Source organism: Danio rerio, chromosome 21, assembly GCF_052040795.2.
Source record: "Danio rerio strain M-AB ecotype USA chromosome 21, GRCz13ab, whole genome shotgun sequence".
Lineage (NCBI taxonomy): Eukaryota > Metazoa > Chordata > Actinopteri > Cypriniformes > Danionidae > Danio > Danio rerio.
Genome location: NC_141041.1, coordinates 13,705,960 through 13,731,324, shown reverse-complemented (window position 1 = coordinate 13,731,324; position 25,365 = coordinate 13,705,960). Strand labels below are relative to the sequence as shown.

The 25,365-nt window shown below is 39.1% G+C and overlaps 1 long non-coding RNA gene across 5 annotated transcripts in view; it reads left to right on the top strand.

Annotated features, from left to right (window-relative positions):
• The window catches only part of LOC147831863 (uncharacterized), a 68,673-nt gene that overhangs the window by 27,602 nt on the left and 15,706 nt on the right, over positions 1–25,365 (top strand). For 2 of the 5 annotated variants that reach the window (XR_015520030.1, XR_015520028.1), the window contains exons 2-4: positions 6,909–7,021; positions 14,041–14,120; positions 20,316–20,415. This is a non-coding gene — a long non-coding RNA (uncharacterized LOC147831863). Of the gene's footprint in view, positions 1–6,908; positions 7,022–12,042; positions 12,163–14,040; positions 14,121–15,011; positions 15,092–20,035; positions 20,089–20,315; positions 20,416–25,365 lie in introns of those variants that run through there. The other 3 variants (XR_015520027.1, XR_015520029.1, XR_015520031.1) reach the window with 3 other exon arrangements.

Below are 25,365 nucleotides of genomic sequence, written 5' to 3'. Positions count from 1 at the left end.
CTATCATACACCCGGCGCGATAAGGTGCAAGACGTGTTTGCCATGATGTGTTTATATTTTTAGACCAGAGCAACCCTAATTTTCCTGTTTTGCACCAATTGTTTAAATAGCAAATCCATTTGCATCACTTTGTGGACTCATGGGTGTGCTGCTCTAGAAAAGAGGTGTGTTAAGGTGCATTGTTGGTGAGTTTCTATTTTGAGGAACTAAAATGGACTTCGCAATAGACCAGCTAAAAGCAGGTCTGAAGTCCAGTGCAGAGCACGTTAGTTGTGCACCTTAAATCTTAAATAACCACCAACTTATCCAGCATGTTCAGCGGATGCCCTTTCAGCTGCAACCCATCTTTGGGAAACATCCACACACACTCTTTCAGACTGTGGGGGAAACCGGAGCACCCGGAGGAAACCCACACGAACACAGGGAGAACATGCAAACTCCACAAAAAAATGCAAACTGACCCAGCCGAGGCTCGAACCAGTGACCTTTCTGCTGTGAGGCAACAGCACTACCTACTGTGCCACTGCATTGCCTATTATTATTTTTATTATCATTATTTGTATTATTTATAATTATATTAATATATACATATTTATGTTTGTTTTATTGAAAACAATCTCAGATTTGTCTACCTGTCTGGTTTTGGACCATATAGGGGATAAGAATAGGACGTGTGTTTAGATATAACCCAGTTTTTTGACCACACTTAGTTAAAAATTAAAACTGAACTTAGAAATAATTTTGAAAAAAATCTTTGCGCTTAACAAACAAAATTAAATATGTAGGCTAATGGATATTCTTCGGTGGAGTGAACAAAACTGTTTCCTTGTAAATGAAAGAGAGAAAGAGAAAGTAAAGAGGCCGAATGGATGAGGCTCATTCTTTATGCCTCACACTGCAGATGGTCTGTTGAACTGTTGTGAAGCATTCAGTTTTCCACTTACAAAGTCTGCCATGTAAATAGCAAATGCGCCATGGCATGATGCAACTGACTCTTTAAGGGAATTTAAGAGACTCTGATTGGTTTATTGTCAAAACACACCAAGAACTCTTTAGAGAATAAGCACAACCCTATTAGACCATGCACTTGAATGCAGAGCGCATTGTTCCGTCCTTAAAATAGCAAAAGTGGATTCGGACATGCCCTTCAGATACGTTCTTCAAACAAGCAAAATAATCTTGTTTTTCCTTTTGACATAAGATTATTTTGCTTACCCCATTGACAGATTGCTTGTTTTAAAGAAAAACTACAACAAGATAATATGTTTTGTTTGTCTAGAAAGTTCTTCTTGATTTAAGAATTTTTAAATATTTAGACCAGAAACAAAACCAAAAAAATCTAAGAGCATAATTTTTTGCAGTGTAATGCCTTCCAGAGTTTCCCGCCGGAGGAAGTGACATCACTTGAAGCACAAGTCACATGACTTTTTTTTTAATTAGAACTTTAAAGATTGCTGTTGTGCTTTTTTTAAAGCCAGTATAACAGAGTTGACTTGAACCTACTAACAGACAGAGACACTAAAGGTTTTTTAATATAACGGAAATTACAAATAAAACCAAAAAAAATATATAATAATAAAAATGTTTCATGCAAATGTTTAACTTAGTAAACATGTATAAAAAGATTATAAATTAAAATCATTTATTCAATGATAACTGAAGCTGAATGTACATGAGGAGACATCAGGAAACAGATATAGTGCGAGTTTTTAAGACAACATATTCCGTAAATACACATACAAACATCATTTTTTGAGATAACTTGATGTAATTGATTATTCAGGTTCTTATTGGTGGGGCAAAATGTAGTTCTGGGATTTGGAATTAAATTATTTCGACTTAATTGATACGTAAACAATTATTTATTATGTTATTTACTTACAACTGATGTCAAGACAAGATTATTACTCTAACTAATGTAATCTCATTAAATGTTTAAGATTTTGGTTTGAACTTTCTCATAAGTGTGCATTTTTGCATTTAAGAAATGTAATCCCTCTTGAACTTATAAATAAAATAAGCGCATTAGTATAAACATCACGCTGAAAATATTACTGTTACTTAACCCACAACATTCATTTCAATTGATTTAAGGTTAATAAGTCAGAACCACTGAGATATTCGAGTGACTAAAGGCAAGAAGCACGTTTCCAGCTTCTTTTGTTGACGCACCGAATGACACAGATCCTCCTGCGAGAGATATATTTAGAGTACACACGCTTCACTTCATTCTGTTTGTCATTTATAAAGAACTTTCATGACCCAATACAGTCACACGGATCAAAGAGAAGGCGTGTGATACGTCTGAACTGCGATCTCATATCCAGCTCTCGTGCGAATTCACCAATTGAATTTTAATGCGATTCATTCTTTCCTCCCCTCTTTAACATCTTCATTTCCAGCAGGGGACCAAAGAGACCCCCATCATCTCCCTATGAAAATGCATTCGGTTATTTGTGGAGGGGTGGGGGGTGTTTGTTAAAGGCATGCATAAAATATGGGAGGGAAAAAATCTATTCTGTGATGCAAGGCCTCCCACCAAACTGCAACATTGGCATTTCCATTTAAATTTTTAAAATCCCAAACACTATTTGTGAGAAAATGCAAATGCTGTATTAATATTCCACATGAAAGAGGAGCATTAGTCATGGATTATATAATTCAAATGAAAATGTTTTGTATTAGGTAACATTTGCAATAGAGAATAATGGACAAGGAGAGGCGAGGAAAAGAAAAAAAAAACTTGAGCACAGCAGTTTTGCTAGAGAGAAGCGAACGCTGCACATCACTAACATGATGACATCTTACAGAAACTACTGACAGTTAAAAACAATGAGGACAAAACCTCACCCAGGTCCAAGTATAACGCCATGTTATTTTTCCTCAAAGTCACTTCCCAGCTAGCAAAATTCATGTGGCTCAAATCCGGCCCACACCAGACACTAACATTTGGCCCACATACCGCTTGGAATGATGGAACTTGAGCAGTCCGCTCCTGTTTGCTAGATCTGGGTCACAATTAAGCCATAGCAATATCACATATCAGCCCGAATTCAACTAAATGAACCACAACTGACCCTATTCTGGGCCACAGTTTGTTTTCATTCTGGCCCAGATCTGGCCCGCACCAAACACTTACATCTGGACCATGATGGATGTTGGGTGATTTATGTTCCTGTTTGTCAGATCTTTGCCACAAATACACCAAAGCAATACCACATATCAGCCAGAATTCAACCAAATAAACCAGAACTGACCCTATTCTGGGCCACAGTTTTTTTTTTCTGACCTTGATCCAACCTACACAAAACACTTAAATCCAGACCACACTGAATGGAATGATGGCTCTAGGGTGGTCTGCTCCTGTTTGCCAGATCTGGGCCACACGTTAGCTATTACTACCCATATCTGCCATGTCAAAAAGTTACGGTTTTACCACTATAATTATCAAATGATCACTTTACTTTCCAAAATGTTTTTGGAAACAATACCATACTTGCCGCATCTTACCTTAGCTGCTTTGAGCTCACACCATCTTTAGCCAGAGATATTTGCACATATTTGCCTCATCTCATCTAGGCCACTATAGGCTAACAGCTACATTAGCCAGAGCTAACTGTGCTGAATATTTGCCAAAAGTGGGCCACATATGTTTTAAGATAACTGGGCCACATTTGCACCTACATTTGTGATCCACTTTGGGTTTAGACCTAGATTAAATGACTATGCCACATTTTTGCCAACTGTATGTATATTTACCATATCTCATCTTGGCCACTATAGGCTAACAGTCACATTAGCCAGAACTTACTGTGTCAAATATTTGCCAAAAGATGGTCTACATATGTCTTAAGACAACTGGGCCACATTTGCCATATCATCTCTGGGCCGCTAAAGGCTAACAGTCACATTAGCCAGAACTTACTGTGTCAAATATTTGCCAAAAGGTGGTCCACATATGTCTTAAGACAACTGGGCCACATTTGCCATATCATCTCTGGGCCGCTAAAGGCTAACAGCCACATTAGCCAGAGCTTACTGTGCCGGATATTTGCCAAAAGAGGCCCACATATGTTTTAAGATTACTGAGCCACATTTGCCATTTTTCTTTTGAGCCACTTTGGTCCCCAAAGCCGCATTAGCCAGAGTTTAATATGCCAAATATTTGCCAAAATTGGCCGACATATGTTTTAAAATAACTGGGCCACATTTGTCATACATTCTCTCTCGGTCACTTTAGTCTCACAGCCGCATTAGCCAGAGCTTACTGTGCCAAATATTTGCTAAAAGTAGCCCACATATGTTTTAAGATCGGTGGGCCACATTTGCCATATTTTCTCTGTGCCACTATAGACTAACAGCCACTTTAGCTGGAGTTTACTGTGCTAAATATTTGCCAAAATCGGCCCACATATGTTTTAAAATAAGTGGGCCACATTTGCCCTTTTTTCTCTGAGTCCTTAGTCTCACAGCTGCATTAGCCAGAGCTAACTGTGCCGAATATTTGCCAAAAGTGGCCCACATATGTTTTAAAATAACTGGGCCACATTTGCCATTTTTCTTCTGAGCCATTTTAGTCCCACAGCCGCATTAGCCAGAGCTAACTGTACTGAATATTTGCCAAAAGTGGCCCACATATCTCCAAAGATAACTGGGCCACATTTGCACCAACACATGTGAGCCACTTTGGGTTCAGACCCAGATTACCCTTAAATGACTATGTCACATTTTTGCCAACTGTGGCCCATATTTGTTCTGTCATTTGGGCCAAATTTATTATTTTTCTCATTGGCCACATTAGACTTACATTCAAATTACATTTTGCCATAAGTGCCAAATCTTTGCCTTAAATGCCCCATTTAAAAAATGGAATCTTTGGCCCCTTTTTGCCATTGTACAGGTGGGCCACTTTAGGCTCACATTCATTTTGTCTGGGCCAAAGGAAGAGCCCCAGGGATGAAAACTGCCTAACATTCGTATACTATCTGGGTTCTGTTGGTTTTATCAGAGCAGAGCCCAGGCCGTGAACATCACTGATGACACTGTAAAAACTGAATCATAATTAAGTCAGGCCAGCCGAGCTTCAAGCTCCCATTATGAGGGCCGAGAATACATGTCCATTAAGAGCCACTTTACGCTGCACTGGGGAGCGGCCGCTGTTCTTAATGATGAACTTAGCTATAATTTAAGCTTGTGTATTATGGTCGGTCTTTCTCCCAAATGCTGGCATAATGATTTTATTGATGGAGTCGGGGATCACAGTCGTGTAGCCGTGTCTATGTGCAATTTAAAGGGATAGTTCAATCAAAATAATGTTTTCTGCCAAAATACTTGCGTTCACTTGTTCAAAACCTGTTTGAGTTTCTTTCTTCTGTTGAACACAAAAGAAGATGTTTTGAAAAATGTTGGGTCACACTTTATTTTGATGGTCCATTTGTTGAATTTAAGGTACATTACAAATAATTCTCATCAGATTATAATGATAATAATAATTAATAATAATTTTAATTCCTTACATTTCCATAGCGCTTTTGCAAATTTGGCCAGGATGCCGGGGTCAAACCCCTACTCTGGGATTTTTAATGACCACTGAGAGTCGGGACCTCAGTTTAATGTCTCATCCAAAAGACAGTGTTCAATAAGCAGTATAGAGTCCCCATCAATATACTGGGGCATTAAGACCCACACAGAACGCAAATTAAGTGCCCCCTGCTGGCCTCACTAACATCACTTCCAGCAGCAACCTAGCTATCCCATGTGGTCTCCCGTCCAGGTACTGACCAGGCGCAGCCCTGCTTAGCTTCAGTGGGCAACCATGTGAGTTGCAGAAAGCTAGCTAACGGCAAGACTATAAGTAGACTGTTAGTTTGGGGTTAGGGTTAGTGTAAGTTGACATGTACTTGCAAAGTTTCTTATAATCAGTTTAATGTCTGTTAAAGGAGCATATCATCAGATATTAGCAGACAGTCTACTAATACTCAAATGGACTATCAAAATAAAGTCTTTCCAAATGCTGCTTGATGGAACCCATTGGCATCCATAGTATTTTTTTCCTTCTGTAGAAGGTAAATAGGTACTGTATCGGCAATCAGCATTCTTCAAAATATCTTTTTTTGTGTTTAACAGAAGAAACTTAAACGGATTTACAACCCTATGATGGGGAGTACATCATAAGGTAATTTTCACTGTTTTAATTAATTCATTTTTAGTCTACACTAGGACTGCACAATATATTGTATCAGCAGCTATATTTTAATGTGCGCATCATGTTCACTTCTGGTATTATAATGGTAATGGTATTATAATTGACCCGGAGCTACCTTTAAAAACACTTATCATTTCAAGTCGTCACAATGTTTAACCATAACGTTACCAATACATTTATCATTTATGTGTGTTTTTATCATTCAGGTCAGTGCAAAATATTCAGGCATAAGACATTATGTTTTTTTAACGTGACGAAAGATTAATTGTATTTAATTGTATTTGTATGTAGTGTAAGATGACTTCACTTATGTCAGATTGTATGTTTTCTTGCACAGCTGTATGTTGGACTCATGAAAATTAATTGTTTGCATTGGCCAAAATTGATTAGCTGAAGTCACGACAGCCAACAGAGGATTCCACTTGGTCTTAAAACCTTTTTCAATGGGTTATTTTTCTGTTTATCATATCATACCAGTCTTGTATGGGACAAATTCAGGACCTTTGTCAGTGAGGGCTGTCAAAACTACTCGAACCCCCCTGGCTATGGGCCTCATATGGTAGAGAATGAGACTCAGCCTGTGACTTTATAATAAAAACAGTTACTTGCCGCCACCTACTGGCATAATAATAAATCACAAGAAACTGAACTTTGATATGAAGCACTGAATAGCGTTAACATTCTTTTTTATTCTTTATTACAGTTCATTCTATCCCATTTATGACCAGGACCCTCTCAGATGTCCCTATCAAAAAAAGATGTGCGTTACCTCCATAAGTGAGCAAGAGGGAATAGATGTTGTATGATGAGAATGAGGTAGGCCCGAGAATGATGACTAAGCACTTTCCTGCAAAATGTGAGTGTGTGTTGAAGACAGAGACACTGAGAAAATAAGGTTTAACATGGTAAAGTACAGCAGTTGTTGGAACTCAGCCCAGTGCGCTTATTAATACTTACTCCTTGGGGTCGGAAGTGGATGGGAAGTGTGACACGGTGATGTCACCCTGTTGAGAAATATGACCTGCACGCACACAAACGCGCGCGCACCGCAATGCTCTCCCACATTATGATCCGTTGGATGAGATGTCATGTCACTTATCTTAAGCAGGGCAGAGATGTGTCAGGAGATGATAACGCTGAAAAATGCTGACTGCTCAGATTCGGCAGGGCCCATCTAGAATCACAGCATGGATGCCTTTAAAGTTCTGTAAAGAAAAAATGTTTGGGAAGTGAAAAAGCGAGGTTTGTGCCAAGTTCTTGATTAGCTGCATCAACACTTATCACAAATTTGGAGCGCTTGACAAATTACACTCAAACTATATTGCGCTCACAGCCTCGACTAGACTAATTACGTTTAATTATTTATTACCTAATTTTTTTAACTTTCGCTTCTTACTTAACTCTCAACTTCAGAGTATTAATTTTCAATTTTCATAGTGAATGAACATGTACAAAGTTTGGTTTTATTTTTTAATGAATTCTGGATTATAGTGCGCGTTCGCCTCCCTTCGGATCTGGCTTAGGGAGCGCGCGCAATCTCTTGATAATGTTGATGAGAGCATTATAGGTAATGACTTCAACAATAGCAACAGTCATACTCATTTTCATTTTGGTGATTGCGTTCAGTCTAACGTAAAAACCCTGCTCGCTTCTGTTTGCACGACGATTCAACCGAGAGCTTCTCTTTAGGGATCTGCATCTGATCTCATCCATACTGCATCATTCTGTCAACACGGAAGTCTCGTTGCTGCCATTTACGCACGCCATTTATATCCTCTGGCCTTCGTCTTTAAATGCATATGCGTTTTTGTTTGAACCTACTTCCCCAGCACCCCCCACAACTGTTTGTCAGCCCCCATTTACGAAGAGGGAACATCTATTTTAAGCTCTGCGCCATAGACCAGCCACCCACACGCTGCTGGAGAAGGAGAGAGAGAGGAGGAGATAAAAGAGTGAGAGAGACTTGCACATGTTATCAAAGGAGTAGAAGCACTGGGGGAGAAAAGCAGAATGAGGAGGTTTGTGTATGTGTGTCAACAGTTCATCAAAAGCAACAATGCTGTTGGCACAGCAACAGTTTATTTAACACCACATACACACATGGGCTGATGCATTATAGATAGATGATACATTAAATGCAATCCAGTCAACGTTTGCTCTCAAACTTTCTCCAAATGCGAAATGGGAGACAGAACCGTGCGGATTTTCCAAACCCGCAAGAGTTTCTTTCTTCTGGGGAAGACAAAAGGAAACAATTTTCCATGCTCTTTTCCGTGCAATTACAGTGAATGAAGACTGAAGCTTTCAAGCTTTAAAAAGAATGCAAAAAACACTATAAAAGCAGGCTGTACAGTGTAATAAGGGTTTGGAAATAAATGGACAATGAAAAAAGTTATGTAAAGTTAGTCATATGAGCTAATTTAGTTAGAGTGTGTGAACTTCTTTCTGCAAAAGGTCAGAGGTCAAGGCTTTCGTGAAGCAAATGATACTTTGAGCAGAAAAAGAGGAATATTTTAGGACTTTTTTTGTTTGTAATTGCTCTGCTTATGAATTGGATATCTGAAATAAATTGCTTTAAAACCTTGTTATAGGTTATAAAATATTTAATTAAATGTAAAAGTGCATATACAATTGAAGTCAGAATTATTAGTCCCCCTGAATTATTAACGCCCCTGTTTATTTTTTCCCCAATTTCTGTTCTGTTCTGGGAAGATTGTTTCAGCACATTTCTAAGCATAAAAGTTTTAAAAACTTATTTCTAATAACTGATTTATTTTATAGTTTCCATGACGACAGTAAATAATATTGTACTTGATATTTTTCAACACACTTCTATACAGCTTAAAATGACATTAAAAGGCTTAACTAGGTTAATAAGGTGAACTAGGCAGGTTAGGGTAATTAGTCAAGTTATTGTATAACGATGGTTTGTTCTGTAGATTATTGAAAAAAAAATTAGCTTAAAGGGGCTAATAATTTTATTCAAAAAAATTTTTTTTTTAAATTAATAACTGCTTTTATTCTATCCAAAATAAAACAAATAAGACTTTATCCAGAAGAAAAAATATTATCAGACGTACTGTGAAAATTTCATTGCTCTGTATATATCATATATATATATATATATATATATATATATATATATATATATATATATATATATATATATATATATATATATATATATATATATATATATATCCATTTGAGGCCATTTGAGTACAGTGAACTCATTATCATGTTCAAGAAACCTGAGATGGTTCGCGCTTTATGACATGGCGTGTTATCCTGCATCATCAGAAGATGGGTACTCTGTGGTCAGAAAGGGTTGGGCATGGTCAGCAACAATATTCAGGTAGGCTGTGGCGTTAACACAATGCTCAGTTGGATCTAATGGGCCCGAAGTGTGCCAAGAAAATATCCCCCAGACCATTACACCACCACCACCAGCCTGAATCATTGAGTGGAGAGGATGGACCCATGCTTTCATGCTTTTGACGCCAAATTCTGACCCTACCATCTGAATGTTGCTGTAGAAATCGAAAATCATCAGATCAGGCAACGTTTTTCCAATCCTTTATTTTCCAATTTTAGTAAGCCTGTGCGAATTGTAGCCGCAGTTTCCTGCTCTTAGCTGACAGGAGTGGCACCTGGTGTGGTGTCTGCTGCTGTAGCCCATCTGCCTCAAGGTTGGACATTGGTTCATTCAGAGATGCTCTTCTGCATACCTCAGTTGTAACGAGTGGTTATTTGAGTTACTGTTGCCTTTCGATCAGCTCAAACCAGTCTGGTCATTCTCCTCTGACCTCTGGCATCAACAAGTCATTTGTGCCCACAAAACTACTTCTCACTGGATATTTCCTCTTTTTCGGACCATTTTCTGTAAACCCTAGTGATGGTTGTGCATGAAAATCCCAGTAGATAAGCAGCTTCTGAAATACTCAGACCAGCCCTTCTGGCACCAACAACCATGCCTGATTAGAAATTTGCTTTGAAATTGAGCAATTGGACAGGTTTACCTAATCAAGTGGCCGGTGACTGAATATTTATTTTTTTGTTTCTGAAGCAAGGTCTTTCCAGGAATATTTAGTATTGTATTCGAGATATTTGTGTTTATACAACTATTTTATATATAGATATAGTAAAAGTATATGCAGTATACGTATATGTAGTATAAGTCTATTGCAGCTTAGAAAGTTTGACTTGGAATTAATGAACAGGTGGGAGAAAAAAAAAAAGTTTACCAAAATTGCCAAAAAAATCTTTGGATTATTGATCTTGATCATTTTGATCTGATTTGTTTATAAAATCTTTTTTATTATTATTATTTTTTTTTATAGTGAGAGTCACTCATGCATGTTTAAAGCTACATGAGGGTAATGGAACACTATTTTAGAATGAGTAATGAGCATTAATTAAGATTCTGTATTATTTCTAGATTGCTAGACTACTACATATATTGGGTTAAATAAAGAAAATGTCAAATGTATTTTTGAGAGTAAAACTCATGCAAGTTGCAAAGTGCAGAAGTGTTTTTTTTAAACATTTAATAAGAATATTATGTAAAATAATCCAATTTTAAATGAGCAATAAAGAAATAGATTTTGAATATTTCAGCAAATAATGATTTTAGAGCTCTCAGGAATAAAAAAAAAAAAGTAAATATAGAGCAGATGTCGACTGGATCACTTTAATGATATTTTTATGGGGCTCTTGAGTCTTTTTAAAAATAACTTTTACATAATCATTTCAGTTGTATGGAAAAGAGCGACCAGTGTGTCTTTTAAAAACTGTTTTTCACAGCAAAAAAAAAAAAGAAATCACGCAAGTTTGCAGCACCAGAAGGGTGAATAAATGATGACTGAATTTATTTTTGGCTGAACTCCCTTTAACAGTCCTCTTAAGCAACGATACAATGGGGTCTCAGTACCAGAGAAAGACTGTGATGTGTGTATGCGTATGTGTGCTTGTTTTTGTCCTCACATCACACTGTAACCACCAAGAAAATGACACATGCTGAACTCTGCAGTAGCAAAGAGGCCTTTTCAGCACCACGGACAGTGGCGCACAACAGAGCACGCTCAGTACTGACCGTGATTACAGCCCTCACAGAGCCTCATTTTGTCCTCAAGTGCTTTCAGATTGCCTTCAACTGCTGTCTGTCCATCTATCTGACTGCTCTCTCGCTCCATCCACGGCGCGGCAGAGGAAGAAGGAAAGATTATTTTTCTTTCTCAACAAGTTTATGCATAAAAGTTTGATTGACTTGCTGTATAAAGTGCTCAGCGGCAGGCGCTTCAAGGATCAGGCGGTATTTGGGGCTCAGCCCAGACATCTGTGGGGTCGCCCTTTGAATTATTGGAATATGATACGCTTTCTTTTTCATTTTTTATGAAGTAAATCAGTATTACCCGAGCGAAAACTAATAAAGATTTTGTCCAACCTTCTCAGCCTCAAACCCACCTGAAGGTCAGAATCACAGTTGGGGTCCAAAAGTCTGAGACCACATTGAAAATCCGCTGTTTTATTTATATATTACTAGCTTTTTTATTTTTATTAATATTATTTTTTTAGCTGGAAACAAACTAGAAGGTTTAGAAAAATGTAGCAGTAAAAAATTAGGAATTTAAGACTTCCGATTTCTAAATCACTTCCGTATTTCTAAGATGACAAGGAAGAAAACAGATATTCCGTAGATCTATACTGTATATCACATATGTAACATAATTAAGAAATAATGTAAAATAGGTTATGTTTACACATAATATAAATGTTTTTAGCTACTCTCCCTTACCATAATAGTAGAACTGTTTCCTTCTGTCCCTTTAAGAGCCAGCGACGCGGGAAACATTGCATAGGACTCTGAGGCACATACACAGCGAGTGCTCCATGTTTGTTATTGCTCTAATCTTATATAAAACTCATTTGGAAATTGATTATTTCCTGTTGCCAGTGTGGTGAGCATGATTAATTGTTGCTTTGTATCATCATTTAAAGTTTGTGTTTGTTTGACGTTGCTATAAGCAGTTAGCGCCTAAACGCCTAAACAATGTGACCTGTTGATTAATGTTTCAGGTCCTAAAATGCACAGTTTCTATCCGATGTTTGACAGTCTCAACTGAAACATGAAGAGATGGTGGGATATACAGTAGCTCCTTTCCTGTTTAAAAAAACAAACAAAAAAAAAAACAGCCAATAGTGTTTTGTGTTTATCTCAGCTCAGCCATTGAGAGCAGTTGAGCTCAAACGCATCCATAGATATTTACAGTAGATGTTGCCTACCCTGTTGCTGTTTATTGGAAGGAATGCGTCAATAGCGCCGTCATTTAAGTACAGGGTAGAGCTCAATTGAAATGAATGCGGGACCATGGTGTAGTGGAGGACTGGCCACCCAGAGCTAGAGATATATACACATATATGTATTTATCTATAATCGGGAGTTTTCCTGGTGGTCAGTGTGCAAAATTTTTTTAAAATAGAAAAATTATAATTTTACATAATTTTTCTACATCAATTGATAAGTGATCGCACGCATTGCAGACAAAGAGCATGTGTTTGTGTGCATGTAAATGTATTATCTACCTCCCTGTTAATTTTGATCTAAAACACACCCCCTCTCCTGCTTCTTACTCTAATGGAGGGAGCGATTCGTTTGGGAATGAATCTCCATTATGAACAACCGGTTCTCTTAGCCAACAATAATACAAGTTTATAGCACAGCAGCATCTTGTTGTCTTATTTCATTTACATCGTTTGCTTAATTTATACAACAAAAATAGCATAAGCCTAGAATTTAGTGCAAGTTGATGCTACTTTGCCTTATGATCAGTGCAGTAAGTGACTGCATCATCATCAATAACATTATTTGTTAAGCATAAAAGTTCATAACATCCAAAAACGAAATCTTAGCTATGAAATGTTCTGCCTTTATGCTTGGTTTTCTTTGATTGCTCGTTACTACACCTGTAAACACTGCTAAAGTCAAGCATCTTAAGCTTTAGTCTTGACTAGTGCGATTGAATGACATTTGTGCTGGGAGCACTGTACAAATATGGCGGTACTATTGATGTACACTCAGGGTCCGTATGCGATATCTAGTATATATATCTGAAGCGCATCAAATGAAAAGCATATGAAGTGTCTTGAAGGGGTGGGGCATGTTAGAGACTATAGAGCATTTGATTGGTCAAGATTTGATGAGAAACTGAAGCATAAGATGGTGTGAAAAAAAAAAAAAAACATTGATCCATTTAGACGGAAGTGACTAACAGCAAGCTTTGGACGTGTATATCAGTTTTATATCATCTAAATGTGAATTTTGTCACTGTTTTGGAGGCCACTAGCTAATAGACATCTTTAAAACTAGCATACGGATATTAATATCTAAAGATTTCATAGGACTTTTAAATTTATGTATCTATTTACCTTCTGTTCATGAAGGAAGGTCTTTCTTGTAATGTTTTGTATTGTATTTAAGATTTTGCATTTGTAAAACTAGTCTAAAAGACAGGTCATATTAACCCCATAAAGTCCTAGTGTTCTGGCGCAGAGCAGGTTGCTTTCCTGGGGGGCTGTATGAGGGCTCCCCATAAAGGGCCAGGATTAAGAGGCCAATGAGAAAACTCTCAGGGGCCCTGTGCTCGCAGCCTGCTATGGGCCCTTAGGCTAGCCCTAAGTGGGTCCATTAGGGACCAGCACAGGCTTGTTTTACGAGGGTCATCTTTAATTATTAAAAAGTGAAATGTTGACTGTAATGTGATGTAATAGCTATCTAAATTAAATAGCAGTTTATTTTTTTTGGAATCTGATTATAATTTGTTTTCTTGTGTTTGCAGATCGATATCAAATGCTACAACAACGCATTTCAACCCTGCTTCAGTGCAACAACTTTATATTGTGAGTTCTGCACTATAAGGTAACCAAATCTACATGAATGTTATCTTTATTGGTAACAGAATCTAAACAATATGAATAATGCAATTAAGAAACATAATTGTTGTTGTAATTATTGTTATTATGTTATTATTATTCACATTTTGAATTAAGATCCTTTTTAAACTTTTGTTATCAATGCACATTGGCCAAAGTACTGTTATATTATTAGACTGTTAGGCGTGGTTAAAAGTTAGCAGACTGTTACAGTGAGTGTGTATTTGGGAAAGAAAGAAAAAAACACACGCAAATAACCAGGTTTGTTTTATCATTTGCCAACAAAATTCTGGAGCACTGCTGCTGGTCAAGGTACAACATTCCTTTTTGTTCTCAGAGGTAAATCTGCTAAATATTTAGTGCGTAAAACATATGCACAGTTGACCAAAAACTCCTTTCGGTTTTTGTTGTTTGCAAAACCTGCCTGCTGCCCCATTATTTGAATGTGCTGCCAGCTTTTTTCCGAGTAAGCTACGTGCTAGATTTTATGCCAATAGTCAGGAGTCTGTTTAACGAGATTAGGTCTGAAGTATGTAGCAGTATTGCGGCTCTGAATTATTTTATTAGTGACCAAAATTGTTTGAAAAGTTACTGGAAAAGACAAGGCAATAAAAAAAAAACATTCAGAGGTGGTGGTGCCCATCCTCTAGTGAGTGACTGAATGCAGGTCTGAGATTTAATATGGAAAATTATTCAGTTCCATTGTTTTGATGTGTATTCATGTTATGCTGCCAATATCCTTTGCATGCTTTGCATCATATGCACAGTGTACTGAATACATTAGAGTATCAAATATTCATATCAACGGTTGAATGTGAGTGGAATGTGCACACCGGACATTTCATGTTTAGTTTGTGTGCTTGCTTTGCATTTTCAGGGCTTGTGTGACCTTTGGTCCTGTGCGCTAGAGCCATGTTGGTGAAGCTATACCTGCAAAAATTCATCATGATGAAAATGGTTAGATCACACCAAAATTAACATTTCTTGTTAATTTACTGCAGTTTACAGAATAAAAAACATGTTTAGATGGAACAGTTTTTTGTTATTCTTAGATACAAGTCAATAGCTACTGACACTTTTAAAGTGAAAGAAAAACATATCGTATAAAACAGTTATACCAGTGGTCCTAATGATACATCCAATTATTTCACTTTATAAGGATTTTATGAATCACCAATGACCACGGTTTCAGCTCAAATCCTTTATTGTTTTGCTGAAGAAAAGGTCACTTTTCATTCATAAAACAAAAATTGGTGTACTGTCTTGTTAAGGCAGGCATGCAACTGATTGATTGATTGATTGATTGATTGATTGATTGATTGATTGATTGATTGATTGATTAACTGATTGACACAATAATTCTAAATAATTTTGCTATTACCAATCAAATGTTAAAGTGGAATTTGAGTTGAAGTTGACTGTTTTGTAATTGACCTTCAGTTACACTCACACAAAAATAGAATTATAAATCTAACGCAATAGAAAAAAAAAAAATGTGCATGATGAAAATAAATAAATAAATAAATAAATAACCATGATTAAGAAACTATTGTATGATACCATTCTATTTAAATGTCTATATTAATAGTTTTTACAGTGTACACTGTAAAAAAAAATGCTGGGTTTCACACAACTGATTTGTGTTGGACAAACATGAAGGAATTAAGTTAGCTTATTAGTTTTTACAAATTTTACCGTATTGAACATGAAAGAACTCAAGAATTGTGTTGTTTCAGCTCATTTTAAATAAGCAGGTAGAGTAAGTAGATAAACCATCTGCCCTGGATACAGGCTGGATCCAAGATTTTGTCAACCTTGTGATAAGGAGAAACAGACTGACTAACATGACTATAGAAGTCATTCAAATTACAAAGTACTTTGTGAAGTGTTCCTGGCTTCAGTTCCCCTGATTAATTTATTCAACCAAACAATCCTTTTGTAAATTTTAATTTCAAAATCATGAATTTTTATATGTGTTTTATTCTTTATAAAGTGTCACTCACACACACACACACAAAAAAATTAATTAATTACCAATTAGTTGGGTGTAACGCGTTTCACAGTAGTGTTACTGTATTCTAATTACATTTTTGAGGATCACAGTAATGTAAAGATTTACGTTTTAATTGTGTGTAATCTGATTACAGTTACTAAAATCAATTTAATTACATTACTTGCGTTACAAATATAGTTTTTGGAAGAAAAAAATGCAAATTTTAAATCTGGTTTTCTGCTGCAACACCGGTAAATAAACATACGCTTTTAAATAGCTGGAGAACACGAGCTGAAACAGTTGTTGTCGAGATTGGTTGCTTCTTCGAGTGGAAATATAGACATTCCTTTTATTTCACTGAGTGTAAAAACAAAAAAATATTGCTGTGAAATGCAGTCTGAAGAACTTTTGACTGCTTTTAACTCAACCATCACTAGAACAGAAAGCATTCTATGACAACACCCGTCTCCAAGGAGGACACCGGCACCCAAAAACACGGCAGCTCAACCCAAACAGGCTAAATTGTTTTAAATTTTTGTGCAGAATCGGAAGTTAATGTATATTCTGAATGTCAAGAGAAGCGTAGCTGCTTATGGTGCCATTCACATATCGCCTCTTTTGTGCCCATGTGCATATTGGGAGTGCATATTGCGGACGCTCGCATTTCCCTGGTTTTCCAAGTAAAAAAACGTGAGTCACGTGACAAGAACTGACCGATCAGGTTCATCCTTTGGAATATATACTTAATTACCTCAGACAAACACAGAACACCCAAACACTGCAGTGCTTTTTTATACTCTGGATGTCAATGGTTACAGGTATAAAGTTTTCTTCTAAATGTCTTATTTTGTCTTACAAAAAACAGACAGGTTTGGAACAAGTGAATAAAGAGAGAATTTAAAATTTTAGGCGAACGCTTTAAGTCTTTTGAATATGTCAAGCTGCTGTGATCAACCCACTGTAATGTTTTTCAGTGAATATTAAAAGACTGAAATAGCTGCAGTTTATTTTGTATTTTTATAGGTATATTTTATATGTTTTAAAAGTAACTTCAAAGTAAAGTAATTAGTAATCTAATTACTTTTTACATAAAGTAATTAGTAATGTAATCAGATTACAGTTTTTCAGTAGTAATCAGTAATTTGTAATCTATTGCTTTTTCAAAGTAACTTACCCCACACTGTTAATTGCATTTTAATCCTAAATTCTACAACTTTCTGATAGCTGGCTTCATATATTCTGTTTGCTTTCTAATGACAATCTAATTATTGTTCATAAGCCATAATATGACATCAGCACGACCCCTACATTCATGCTCCAAAACCTATTCCTCATGTAACTATAAACCGAAGTGCACAAAATTGCCTAAATCAGTCTAAGTTTACACAACTCCAGCACTCAGACCTTCGTTTATCCTTCACGCATCCTCATTACAAATGCATTTTCTTTTCTTCTCCGTTCATTTTCCCTGGCGTTTTGCACACCTGTTCGGCAGAGGTGTGGCATCAGACTGAAGATTCACCCTTGTCTCCTCAAGGCCACCTTTAACGCGCGTCTGAATCCTGTTTGTGGGTGGTCGGCCCCGCGGAGATGGAATTCTCTATTGGAGATTGGTTTTGGAATTTGAATGGAAGTGTGGGACCCGCGGCTTGAATTGGCGAGATTGAAGCGAGATGGGTTTTAGAGGATGAGGTGGAGATGAGGTTGACCTTCACCTTTTTATCCCTCCCATCTTGACGGCACTTCCTTTTGTCCCGCCACCGCAAATGTACTTTTAACATTGAGCCTGCGAGTTAGTCTTTTTAAATCTATATCTCTTTTCATTCTCCATCTCGCTCTGCTTTCTCTCTCTGTGTCTATGTGCCTTTCTCAGTCCGTGTGTGTGTGTGTGTGTGTGTGTGTGTGTGTGTGTGTGTGTGTGTGTGTGTGTGTGTGTGCGCTTGTTGTTGCATAGAGGGTTGCCCTGTGTGCCCCTGGACTAACATTGTCCGTGAAGAAGTCACCAGTTCAATTGGTGATTGAGAAAAAAATGTCACTCACTTCTGAGAGTAAATAAATGAATAACAGTTGTCCATTTTTAGGGTGAACTATCTCTTTAAAGAAAATAAAACAGAGATTAATTGTTTGTGATTGACTGAGGGGTGATACGGTGGCACAGTAGTTAGCACTGTCGCCTCAAAGCAAGAATGTTGCTGGTTCGAGCACCGGCTGGACCAGTTGGCACTTCTATGTGGAGTTTGCATGTTCTCCCTGTGTTCATGTTGGTATCCTCCAGGTGCTCCAGTTTCCCCTTCAAGTCCAAAAACGTGGTATAAGTGAATTTCGTAAGCTAAATTGTCCGTAGTGTATGTGTTTATGGATGTTTCACAGTTCTGGGTTGCAGCTGGAAGGGCATCCGCTGTGGCGCCCCCTTATGAATAAAAGAAATAAGCTGAAGGAAAATTAATGATTTAGATGAGTGTTCCCCAACCTTTTTATCACCGTGGACCGGTCAACGCTTGACAATTTTACTGTGCACCAGGGGGCGTTGATTGGTAGGTTGTTAGGTGACCACTAACCGTTTTCTCAGAGGATAACAAACTGACAAAACATCGCTGTCACTCTTATACAAGTTTTATTGGGTGTTCTGTTTTCGTCTGAGATTATAAGTCTACAGAAATGTGTATATTCCATACAAGCTGAAGCTGATCAGTCAGTTCTTGTCATGTGACTTGCAGTGCGCTCGCTGCATTCATTTAACTTGGTGCCTCTGGAAGCCGCGCACCTCAATTGGAAATAACGAACTTGCACAAACTCTAGAAAAGACACGATATGTAAAAGACCCATAAATGTCCGCCGTCATTTGCCATCTCCAGCAGTTGGTCTTCTTGCACAGACATGGTGAATTCACCTGATTTGTTGACAAATGTGGTTCTATTCCTTGGCAGTTTACGGGTCCTTCACTGAGCCTTTTTCCCTTAGCAAAAAAACTTTCCAAAGACATCTGTTTCTTACTCATTTTGATGCTTGTGGGTTAAATTTGGGTGCTCAAGTGACCGAGATGTAAACCAGAGAATACAATCATTTTTCAAAATAAAGATTGTTCAGACTCGGATAGCAAATAAAACGGAAATAATTAATGATTAATGAACTGGTTTGCGGCCCGTTGGTTGAGGACCACAGAATTTGACCACACACAGTCAGTTGTTAAAGTGGAATTTGATTGGAGGTTTAGTTAGATTGTAATTCACGCACATGATGTGTGGTTTCCAACTTAACTTAAAGAGAATAATTTGAAAATCAAATAAAACAAAAAACAAACAAATGCAAATTATATGAGTTTCCATCAAGTTGTTAAAGAGGCTAACTGCAGTCCCATAGGAGAAATGGTTGTGCCCAAGTAAGCCTGGTTTCTCTCAAGTTTTTTTAATTCTTCACTTTCGCCAATTGGTGAAGTTTTTTTCTCGCCGATGTCGCCCTTGGCTTGCATGTTTCGGGATCTGTAGAGCTGCAGATCGATAGATTTGCTCTTCAGTGTTTGGACTCTCATAAGTGATTATTAAACCACACTGAACTAGGCTAAACTGAACTTAAACACTAAATACTGAACTACACTGTTCCAATTTACTATGGACTTCTTTGTGGAGCTGCTTTGACACAATTTATATTGTAAAAGCTCTATACAAATAATGGTAAACTGAACTGAAAAAATAATATTATATACACTAAAAAAACAGTTATCACAGCAATTATGTTAATTGTTTCATAGATATGTAAAAATATCCAAAACAATGTTTTCAAATGTTGAAAATTAACATTGACGTCAAAATCAAACAAAAAATATACTACAATATTTTCCAAAGAGCAGCATTTATTTCTTCCTCTCTCTTTCTCTTTCTCTGTGTGTGTGTGTATGTTGACGCATAAAGGGCCCCGTGTGCCCCTAGACTGACGTTGCCTGTGAAGAAGTGGACCGTTCAGAGTGAGTCAGGTTTGGTGATTCAGAGCCAGGCCGTGTCACCCTGAGACACTATTGCACATGAGAAAGAGTGTGTGTGGGCGTGCATGTGGCATGATGCAATGGAGTGCATGTGTTTCCATTCTTATGCTTTTTACAAAACCTTTCAGGAGAGGTAAAGGTCTTGGCTAAACAGGCAATTGCACTCTATTGAAATGTCCCTCTGATGATGATTTTATTTCATTTCACAGGTTTCTTTGAAGTCTCCACATTTTGGAAAGCAGCAGTTCTCACTTGGTTTTGCTTCACAACCCTTGTACGTATGATGTCAAGCGCTGACCAGATGATCTAGTAAGTTGTACAAATTGTATACAACATTTGAAGTCAATCATAAAAGTTGGATCATAAGACAAGAACGAGTGTTGTTCAATAGTTTTAGGACAACTTTGATGACAGGTTTTGATTTACTTAATTTGGACTATTGTACTGTATATATACACACCAGGGGTGTCCAAACTTGGTCCAGGAGAGCCGTTGTCCTGCAGATTTTAGCTCTAACCTGCCTCAGCACACCTGCAGGGATGTTTCTAGAAAGCTTAGTAAGAGCTTGATTAGCTGGTCCAGGTGTGTCTAATTGGGGTTGGAACAAATCTTTGCAGGGCACCGGCCCTCCAGGACCGAGCTTGGACACCCCTGATATACACAGTCTACTAAAAGAATGCTGTATTAATTATTAAAAATAGATAAATATGGATGAACACAGTAGGTGGGTTAAAACAAATGCACTGACAAATTTAACTTAAAACTTTTAAGTTAAAACTTTCAACTTTGTCCATGTTTGAACCAAAATCGCAACCCAGGCTCATTACGGATACATACTCGGGTCTACATTTCTAGGGAGAGTGAAATATGGAACTACAGGTACATCTGTTCACAGTTTTTGTTTTTGCAAATCCACTAGAGGCCGCTGTGTAGACTTTTTCATGATCTCAAATTTCTCTTGCATCAATGGATGGTTATTTATTTGTTTATGTCACCGTTTCTACCAGAGATCTGTTGTTTACATTGTTTACTATGTTACTTACACATGAAAACAGCATATTTTTAGTAAAAAGATGGATTTGTGTAACACCTTAACCACCCCAACAAATCAGAACCATTAGCTAACTAAAGAACCATTAGCTAGCTGACAGCTAACTCTCTGCAACTCTCTAATGGTCACCCACTGAAATTAAGCAGGGCTGTGCCCTGGTCAGTACCTGGATGGGAGACCTCATGAGAAAGCTAGGTTGCTGCCAGAAAGTGGTATCAGTGAGGCCAACAGGGGGCGCTCAACCTGCAGTCTCCGTTGGTTCTAATGCCCCAGTATAGTGAAGAGGACTCTATACTGCTCAGTGATTGCTGTTTTTTGGATGAGACATTAAACAGAGGTCCAGACTCTCTGTGGTCATCCCAGGATGTCTTCAAAAATGAGTAAGAGTTTAACCCCGGCATTTTGGCCAAATTTGCCCACTGGCCTCTGTTCATCATGGCCTCCTAACCATCCCTATATGACTATCCCTATATTGGCTTCATCACTCTGTCTCCTCTCCACCAATCAGCTGGTGTGTGGTGTGCTGCCTGGCGCAATATGGCTGCCGTCACATCATCCAAGTGGATGCTCTACACTGGTGATGGATTACTTAGTGGTGGGAACTTTCAAGGTATCATATATTTTTGCTGCTTGTTCAAAGTACTTATTTAAAATAAGTTCAAAACAACACAATTCTTGAGGGCTTTTGGGGACTGATTTAATTGTTTTATCTTCAATCGACTTGTAAAAAATCAAATTGTGAAAACCATAATGCTAATTTAATCGATTTGCATCGCGGTGACATGAAGGAATTGTGTGGAACCCAACATTATTACAAAACCTGCTTTTATGTTCAGTTGTATTCACAGTTGTTTAATGTATTTTACAGTTGTACAATGATCTGATTTTCTTGCTAAAAGCATGCAAACTGATTGACTTATAAAAAAAGACCAAGTGGTACTTCAGTAAATTAAGTGCTTCAATCAGGGAGCCAGCAGCTGCTCACATGCACATGCTGATGTAAAAAAAGTCAGAGAGGCTTTATGATCATTTTAATTCTATGGACAGCAAAGATAAACCACAATCAAGCCACAGACTCATCATTTGAAGCACCCAAAAACAGACATAAGAAAACACTTCTAAACTAAATCATAACACAACATGCAACACTAACAATTTCAACATTTAGAGTTCGAAGCAAAGCATACTCTGAAATCTTGAACTTTACCAATTGCGATTTTGTGAATTTAAACGGCACGGTGGCTCAGTAGTTAGCACTTTCACCTCACAGCAAGTAGTTTGCTGGTTCCCACCTAGACAATTTAGCATTTCTGTGTGGAGTTTGCGTGTTCTTCCTGTGTTCACATGGGTTTCCTCCGGGTGCTCCGGTTTCACCCACAGTCCAAAGACATGCGCTAAAATGGAAAGGGGTAAACAGAATTGTCCGTAGTGTATGAGTGTGTGTAAATGTAAGTGTGTTTCCCAGTGCTGGGTTGTGGCTGGAAGCTGCGTAAAACAAATGCGGAATAGTTGGCGGTAGATTCCGCTGTGGCGACCCCTGATAAATAAGGAACTAAGCCGAAGAAAATAAATGAATGCCTGAATAGTATTTTATAATGTGAAGGGGGAATACATACCTAACATTTCTGCCTTTAGGTTTTAAATTGGATCAAATGGTATTTTTCTAGTAATCTTAACTTAAATTAGTAAAACTGACCAAAGATATTACATTAAACTTTGTAGAGCAAAAAAATAAATAAATAAAAAATGCTGCTGAAACGTGATTAACTTATTAAAATAAGTTTAAGTAACATAAAACGTTCGAGGTTACTAAAGTAACCCTTCGTTCCCCGAGGAGGGGAACGGAAGCACTATAAGTGGATTTGATTGTAAAATCCACGCATTGGGAGGTTCGGTTCAGAAGCTACTCGTCTGAAAGAGTATTGAACGGGCCAATTAAGAATGAATTGGCAGCGCAAGCCTGCGCAGGTGAGCGGCATAAGCAATCAACTGAGTATATAAGCTCACCTGGCGCAGCAGACGCTATCCTTTTTAAGCTGAAGAGACTTTCAACAGCTAAGGGACAGTCATTATGGCGACGGAGTATAGTGCTTCCGTTCCCCTCCTCGGGGAACGAAGGGTTACTTTAGTAACCTCGAACGTTCCCCTTCGGGGGGAACTTCAGCACTATAAGTGGATTTGATTGTAAAATCCACGCATTGGGAGCCCATTGAAAGCGCCATAATGACTGCACCTTACCAACACCCCCGATGAGGAGATAGTCAAGCAAGCGTGACGCACCCACATCATGGGGGGCGCGGTCCTCCAACGTGTCCCTGGCCCTAATTTATCCTACTTCAACAGAAGTTTTACGGATTTATATATATTTTTTGGGAAGTCGTGAGCATCTAGATAATTCTAGGAAAATACGACAGTACGTTGGGAAGCGTGCAATCCCGATAGGGAGGACGCTGCGGAGGCCATCCGTTACCCAAGGGGGGATAGATGGCAGAATTTACATATGGACTAGCCCTAAAAAGGGGGAGTACGCATAGCAAAAGAGTGGTTAGCGGGGAGGGAAGACACGGGTCCGCCCGGGGGGGGGGGACTTAACCGTGGCTGAATAAGCATATGGGATCGCCTAGTGGGGACCACGCATAGCAGGCACCTTTACCCAAAACGCGGGCTGACCAGCGGGCAGACCTACAACGTAGTGGGCCAGCAAGTGACTCCTCCGCTGAGTCAGTGCTGGGGGCCACGGAGGAATCTGCAGGGCTCACCTGACGGGGAACTTTACTGACAGATAAAAAGGCGCACGTATCTCCGTGTTAGGGAAAATGGCGCAGCAAGCGTGTTTCAACACCCTACCGAATTGTTTCCTCAATCACCAAGGGTTACCTAATACCCTTGAGGAAACCGGCTCCACTCGCAGATTGTAAAACCTTGCAAATGTGTTGGGTGTCACCCAGCCCGCAGCTCTACAGATGTCTGTTAGAGGGGCGCCGCGTGCGCGCGCTCGAGAGGATGCGAAGCTCCGAGTGGAGTGCGCACGCGCTCTCGGGGGACGCGGCTCATCTCGGCTCTGATAGTGAAAGAAAGGCATCCACAATCTGGTGGGAACTTATTTCGGTACGGCACTTCCCTGCTGCCGACCGCTATAACAGACGAAGAGCTGCTCAGATGATCTAAACTCTGAGTGCGGTCCGGATAATACGCAAAACGCGAACTGGACAATAAATAAGGGCTGGGTCTGCCTCCTCCGAGGGCAGCGCTTGCAGGCTCACTACCTCGTATTAAAACGGAGTGGTAGGAACCTTGGGCACATATCGCGGGCGGGGTCTCATACGTGAGAGAAGCCAGCCCAATTACAGGCACGAGTCACTGACCGAAAAATGCCTCCGGGTCCCCGACCCTCTAATCGATATCAACGCGACCAGCAGAGCTGTCTTCAGGGACAGAAAATACTGAGTCGAGGATCGAAGGGATCTGACGCGGCTTGTGTAGCGAGGGCGAGATCCTAAGAGGGCATGAGAGGGGGCGGGGTGGATTAATTCGCTTAACGCCCCTGAGGAACCGGATGATGAGGTTATGCGTTCCCACGGTGCTGCCAGCCACCGCGTTATGAGAGCGGAGATGGCAGCCACGTAACCTTGAGTGTGGAGGGCGACAGCCTGCTCTCCAACTTCTCTCGGCGTAAAGAAAGCACAACGCTGATCTGGCAAATTACGGGGGTCTTCTCAGCGAGAGACACACCATTCAGTGAATAGACTTCACGTCAGGGCATAGGCGCGCTCGGGGAGGGGGCTCTAGCCCGAGTGACGGTATTAGCCACCGCAATCGGAGGTTACCTAAGTCTTCCTCGCGTCTAAAAATCTCTTCAAAGATCGGCGAGGGTGCCAGGTGGTGCCCTGTCCCTGAGAGAGTAGGTGCTCTCTCGAAGGGACTGCCAGGGGAGGGCTATCGCGAGGGAGAGCTCTGACATCCAGGTCCGGTTGAGCCAGAGGGGCGCAACCAGCAACCTGTTCCTCGTCCTCCCTGACCATGCACAGTAACTGCGCGAGCAGGCTCACTGGGGGAAACGCGTATTGCGCGTGCCCCGAGGCCAGCTGTAAGCCAGTGCATCCGTGCCGAGAGCACTCGGTCAGGGAAAGAACAACTGGCAATGAGCGATCTCGGGGGAAGCAACAGATCGATCTGGGCTTCCCCGAATCGCGCCCATATCAGCTGAA